Source organism: Solea solea, chromosome 1 (assembly GCF_958295425.1).
Source record: "Solea solea chromosome 1, fSolSol10.1, whole genome shotgun sequence".
NCBI classification, from domain to species: Eukaryota; Metazoa; Chordata; class Actinopteri; order Pleuronectiformes; family Soleidae; genus Solea; species Solea solea.
The window spans coordinates 25,260,912-25,267,659 of NC_081134.1; the positions used below are offsets into that span (position 1 = coordinate 25,260,912).

The following is a 6,748-nucleotide window of genomic DNA, read 5'->3' on the forward strand; positions in this document are numbered from 1 at the left end:
AGAGCCACTAGTGAGTGCATCCTACTCGCTCATTGCTCCAGCCCTCTTCATCCAACTTTATTTGAATGTTACAGGAACATGTTCAATGTACAATGAGAGACCACAGTTTTTCATCATTTTACAACTTTATTTTGCTGACAATGGAAGGACTTTTACCTGGTATATTTAAGTTTTAGGGCCAAATAAAAGGCATAAAGTTCTTGACTCCTCAATGTTTGAAGGTCTTAAGGACTTATGTGGCTCTTAAGGTTGATATGAATCAACCTTCTGCCATTACTACTGGACTTTACCGGAATTCATACTCTTCAGCACAACTGTGGAGGATGATTTTATTGTAACTGTGGTACACCATAAGAAATGATTCCATGACTGATATTACAACTGATATCCAACATGTAGCAGTCCTGCTACATACTCAGCATGCAGAAGTCCTACTGCATCTGTTTCTATATTTACCCCTCTCAGAGGGTGAGGCTTCTAAACTCTTAAATGCAGCTGTCCTACTACATGCTCACTGGACCCCATCCCAACCAACCTCCTGCAATCTATAGCTCCTATAGTCACAGCAGCAATCACACATGTGACCAATGCTTCACTGACATCAGGTACATTTCCTACTGCATTCAAACATGCTCAGGTTTCACCACTGTTAAAAAAACCTTCCCTCACTCCCACTCAGGTGGAAAACTATTGGCCTGTCTCTCTCCCATTCCTCTCTAAGACATCATTGAAAAGGCAATGTTCAAGCAGGTCACTGAGTTCCCCACTCCACTGAAACAGCTCTGTTGTCAGAAGCCTTAAAAGACGCCAGAGCGGTAACTAAGTCCTCAGTACTCAAATCTGCTCGACGTATCAGCAGCATTTGACACGGTTAATCACCATATCCTATTGTCCATACTCTCAAAAATAGGTGTAGTGGTATGAGGCACCACTGATTTAGTTTGTTTGACTGCAACCCGGCCCCTCTGACTTATTAGCCAATCACTGCGCTTACCGAGAGGAGAAAAGTAGGCTGTGTCCCTCCTCCTGATCTCTCGCTTCCGGGTCGTTGTATGTGCCGCTAGCATCCGAGCACAGGTAAGCACATATGGCCGTGCTGTGTTGTGTATATTCGTCCGTGTTTCATTCAATTAAAACTGTCGTTCCCTAATAGATCCGGCGTCTTCACTGCGGTCGAGCCGATCAGTCGGGGCGGTGTTTATTGCCGCAACCAGAGCATTGGTGAGTGATGACATGCTTCTGTTGTTTGCTGCTATAGCCAGGGGCTAAGCTCCTCTTCCGCTCCTCTCCCTCTAACAGTCTGCTGGTTGTGTGCTGCATGGTGGCTGTCTTCCCTGCCACGCCTGATTTCTTCATCCCTCTCCCTCTTTGGACGGGATGCCAATGCACCCGGACTTATAACTGGAACTTTAAAGCTAACGCTAGCGCTAAAGCTAACGCTAGCGCTAAGTACAATCTGGCAAGGTTTGGTTTAATTGTTTACTTATTTACTCTTTGTTTAATGGTTGAATTTATGTTGTTAATATGATCAATTTGATTTCAAACTGTTAAACTGGTTAATTGTTGAGTTGATATCTCTGGCCAGAGACTCTTTTGTTTCTTGTGTTTGGTTGATTTATTAATATAATTTAACATTTCTCAGTTTATCAATCGATCATTTATATTTGGTTCCTTAAATTTGAGCCCGTATAATTGTGTTTTCCTCTCCCCTTAGTGCTGAAGGCCGACGGTGGTGGTGGTGGTTCTCCTGGGTGGTGGTGGTCCTGTGTGCTGTGTGATCCCTTTTTAAGATTTTCTTTGTTTACACGTCACCTTTTGCTGTGTGTGTGGGGTGTCCTCCTTTTCCTTTTGGATGTCACTTCCCCTACCAAACCCCTCCTCCAGCCGGTAAGCCTCAGACTACACCCCCCTTTTAGTTGGGCTCTTTTCTTTTTTTGTGTTACAGTGCCAATCTCATGATTGTTTTAAGAATAAAATTGTTAGACATGATCGTTGAACTCCGTCTCATTCCCTCCCTGAGTAAACGAACCTGAGTGTCTTTTTGTCTGAAGGTACTAGTTGACCTTTACTACTGGTCCTTGGGCCATAACCCAAGGTGGCGTTGTCGGTATTTGGAGTAATAATAGTATTTAATAGTAATAACCCTCGTGTCGCCACATAGGCATCACAGGAAAATCACACTCCTGGTTTGAATCCTACCTCACTGGGTGATCGTTCAATGTGTCCTGGCTCGGTCACACATCTGCACCACACAGCCTTGCCACAGGGGTGCACCAAGGCTCTGTGCTGGGGCCTCTCCTCTTTGCCATGTTCACCACCTCAATGGGCCAGATCATCCACTGACATGGCTTCTCATATCACTGCTATGCTGATGATGATGATACCCAGCTGTATCTGTCATTCCTACGTGACGACCACACGGTCTCAGCATGAATCTCAGATTGTCTCTCTGACATATCTGCATGGATGAAAGCCAATCACCTCCAGCTAAACCCCTCCAAAACTGAACTGCTGCTCTTCCCTGCCAAGCCAACCATACATAATAACAACTGAATTAATATCCACTCGCTATCTCTGGCTTCTTCCAAGACAGCAAGAAACTTGGGTGTCACGATTGCACTATTCAATATAAGAAAAATAAGAGTGTACCTAACTCAAAAGGCTACCCAGCTCCTACTACAGGCTTTATTCGTCTCCCGCCTTGACTATAGCAACGCCCTAATAACAGGCCTCCTGACCTGTGCTGTGAAGCCACTTCAGATTGTCCAGAACATGGCGGCGAGCCTGGTCTTCAATAAGCCTAAAAGGGCACATGTCACCCCTCTGTTCATTGAGGTCCACTGGCTACCCTTGGCTGCCCGCATCAAATTCAAATTACTGATGTTAGCCTACAAAGTGCTTCATGGGTCTGCTCCAACAAATTTAATTGCTCTACTAAATGCTTATGTTACCCCCCGACTGCTCCGTTCATCGAAGGATTGTCATCTGGTGGTGCCAACACACCACACAAGACAATCCAGACTTGTTTCATGTGTTGTTCCACGCTCGTGGAATGACCTACCAAGCGCTACCAGAACAGGGGATGTCCCTGTCTATCTTCAAGAAGCTCTTGAAAACCCAGCTCATCCAAGAACATCTCCTGTGCACTTACCTTAGCCCCTCCCCTCTCCCCTGCATCTCCTTCTCCAACATTGTTTTTCTCATTTTAAAACTATGAAATCCTCACAGTCAGATTCTCTGTCATATGAAAGAAACATCATCACAAACACTGAGGTGTAACAGTGTGTGACTCCCTCTAGTGGATGTAGTGTTTTTGTACAGAGTTGTGGTGTTTCCTGTCACTGTGGGCTTCACAGCACAGTAGTAAACAGCAGAGTCTGTCACTGCAGCTGAGGAGATGATCATACTGATCATGTTTTGCTCCACTTTAATCTTCAGTCCAGGTGTTGGAGATAATATGTTTCCTGAAGCAGAGTGTGAGATGAGAAACTCTGGTGGTTTTCCTGGATGTTGTCGATACCAGAAGAAATAATCACTTGTTGACAGTTTGGGATATTTGTAGGACAGAGAGACAGACGTGTGTTCTGAAGTGACCTCTTCAGTCTTGACTGGAGTCAGTTCTTCACAGTTGATGCCTGAAGGAGAAAATAATGATGTCAAAGACAATTCACATTCAGATGTTTTTGGAATAAAACTTTTTGTGTCATATAATGTAACAAACCTGTTAGAGTGTTAAGAAGCAGCAGAGAAAATACAGAGTGATGCAGTGACAGCATGTTGAATAAAGGTCATGTTAATGGTTTGTATCTTGAACTCTGCTGAATATGGAAGCTCCTCTCTCCTCTATAGTTCAGTAACAACTCAGCTCCTCCCTGAATCTCTGCGTCTCCTCTTAGATCTTTATTTTCTCTTCTCTGTTACACTTCCTCCTGCTTCACACTGACTGCAGCATTTAGTTCAAGCTGAAGGTGGACCGTCTTTATTCTGTTTTTGGAATAATTGTGTTCTTGGACATTCGACATAAAACAGAGTCATCAGGAAACATGTGCATCTAAACATCAGGACACACAGCTGTCAAATCAATAAAGTATAAACTAAATCAAAGTGGGCCCAGTATGGATCCTTGTGGGACACCATGTTGTCTTTGGTTTGTTTTTTGAGACAAAGTTTTATTAGAATGTACAGAAAAGTAGCAGAGATTTATAGATTCATAGTTTTATTTTGTACTAACACAGAAACATGTGATTCTGCATCAGAGTCAGTTGTCTTAGTGTTGAACATGTCGTCACTTTCAAATACATAATGATGAAGAAACATGTGTAAAACTGACCATCAAGAGTTTGGAATAATTGTATTTTTTTTCTACAATTTCTACAAAAAAACACATCAGTGGAAACAGAAAGGACCTGACTGATAGTTATGTAATGTGGTTGCTGATCTTTCAACCTATGACTTGACTTTCAAACTGGGTTTGTCACTGATGTGGATTTGCTGCTCATGTGACTCCGCCCACTGAGTTTCATGAGCACCTGTAACCACAGAATCCACTGATATGAAGGTGTGGTTTGAATCCCACTTCCCTGGTGTTTGAAGAACAGTCAGATGTCTGGGCTCAGGTTTGTGTACAGCCTCTTCTACACTTTGTCTCACTGTGTTTCTAGAGCACAGTAGTAGAGAGCTGAGTCTGCCAGGGTCAGTGTGCTGATGGTCAGTTCAGTTGATGATGTGGTGGTATTGGATGTGTATCGACCTGAAATAATTTTTTCACCTTGATCGGCCCTTCCTCCTTTCCAGAGAATAAATTGAGGAGCCTGAAGGTCAGAGTGATGTTTGTACCAGTAATGATAAACAGATGATGACGTTGTCTCATATTTACAACTGAGTGTAACAGATTCTCCTTCTCTTCCAATGACTTCAGGTATTGGAGCAAAGATTTTGTCTCCAGCTGCTCGTCCTGGAAAAAGTGGAGAAAATGAAGCTTTAGACCAACATTGTCCACAAGTGTCCCTCAGTGGACACAAACAGCTCAGCTAGAAACATGGGGACATAACTAGGTTGTTCAGGACGTCATGACAAAGATGATTGTGTGATTTCTGAAATGTAGAAGAAGATGATGTTAAAGCAGCAGGTGAAGTGAGACAGTGATTTGTTGTCAAACTCACCTATGAAGTGAGATAAAGACAGAAAGAGGTAAAACATCATGTCTTTGGAGATGTTGAAGCCAAACAGAAAACCGATGAACAATGTTCTTCCTCTCTGCTGCACACACCTTCTCCTCAACATCAAGCTGATTCTGCTTTTACTTCCTGTGGAGACACAAACTGTCTCATTGGCTGAGTCGGCTTTCAGAGGGCGGGGCCATCTGATCAATTTCTTAGAGATTCTTTCTTCTAAAGTTCAGGTTCAAGTTAAAAAGAATCTGAACTGGAACATAAGAAACCACTGAGGGGTAACAGTGTGTGACTCCCTCTAGTGGATGTTGTGTTTTTGTACAAAGTTGTGGTGTTTCCTGTCACTGTGGGCCTCACAGCACAGTAGTAAACAGCAGAGTCTGTCACTGCAGCTGAGGAGATGATCATACTGATCATGTTTTGCTCCACTTTAATCTTCAGTCCAGGTGTTGGAGATAATATGTTTCCTGTTCCTAAATTAAACACGAGGAACTCTGGTGGTTTTCCTGGATATTGTCGATACCAGTAGAAACTATCACTTGTTGACAGTTTGGGATATTTGTAGGACAGAGAGACAGACGTGTGTAGAACCTGATAATGTAATAAATCAAGACAATTCACATTCACATGTTATTGGAATGAAAACTTTTTGTGTCTTGTGTAATGTAACAAACCTGTTGGAGTGTTAAGAAGCAGCAGAGAAAATACAGAGTGATGCAGTGACAGCATGTTGAATAAAGGTCATGTTATTGGTTTGTATCTTGAATTCTGTTTTTGGAATAATTGTGTTTTTGGACATTTTCTACATAAAACACAGAGTCATCAGCAAACATGTGCATCTAAACATCAGGACTCACAGCTGTCAAATCAATAAAGTATAAACTAAATCAAAGTGGGCCCAGTATGGATCCTTGTGGGACACCAGGTTCAGAAAGCAGGTTAAGTGAAAAATGAGTTAGTTAACCCTGGCATGAGGGAAACTCCAGTTCAGCTGAACTCTGAGTCGGTTACCCCGGCAACATACATGTGTCACATGGCACAGAGCAAATTCTTTGTATAGGTTGTGAACCATGGGTCTAAGCAATAATTATGTCAAAGCTTTGAGACTTGACGCACTAATCAGTCAATTTTAAATATGTTGGGGTTTCCAGGTGTGATTGGTTCCATAGATGGCACTCACATTCCTATCATAGCTCCTTCAATAAATTAAGGAGATTTTGTGAATAGGAGATCTGTCCACAGCATTAATGTACAGGTAGGCCTAAATAGTATCCATTAACATTCCAAATGAAATATACTTTACTATACAGCTAAGTTCTCCACTGTGAAGATCATATGTGATGCAGCCCACATGATAAACAATGTGGAAGCAAAGTGGCATGGGTCTGTGCATGACTGACAAATGTTTGGTGAGTCTCCACTGAGGGTCAGATTTGCCTGTGGTGAGTATATAGCTACATCCTAGGTTCACCTTTAACTGATGGTCCAGTATTTGTATTTCCATTTTTGTCTTGGTGATCTGCAGCTTTATGTGTTCCATTTCTAGATGTGATTTATTGATTTGCGATTGTAAATAC

General features: G+C 42.4%; 1 long non-coding RNA gene across 1 annotated transcript in view; it reads left to right on the top strand.

Moving 5' to 3' along the window:
* The first annotated feature begins 452 nt into the window (after positions 1–452).
* The window catches only part of LOC131447927 (uncharacterized), an 11,961-nt gene continuing 5,665 nt past the window's right edge, over positions 453–6,748 (top strand). Inside the window, exons 1-2 of the long non-coding RNA XR_009234104.1 lie at positions 453–1,221; positions 1,715–1,887. This is a non-coding gene — a long non-coding RNA (uncharacterized LOC131447927). The remainder of the gene's footprint in view (positions 1,222–1,714; positions 1,888–6,748) is intronic.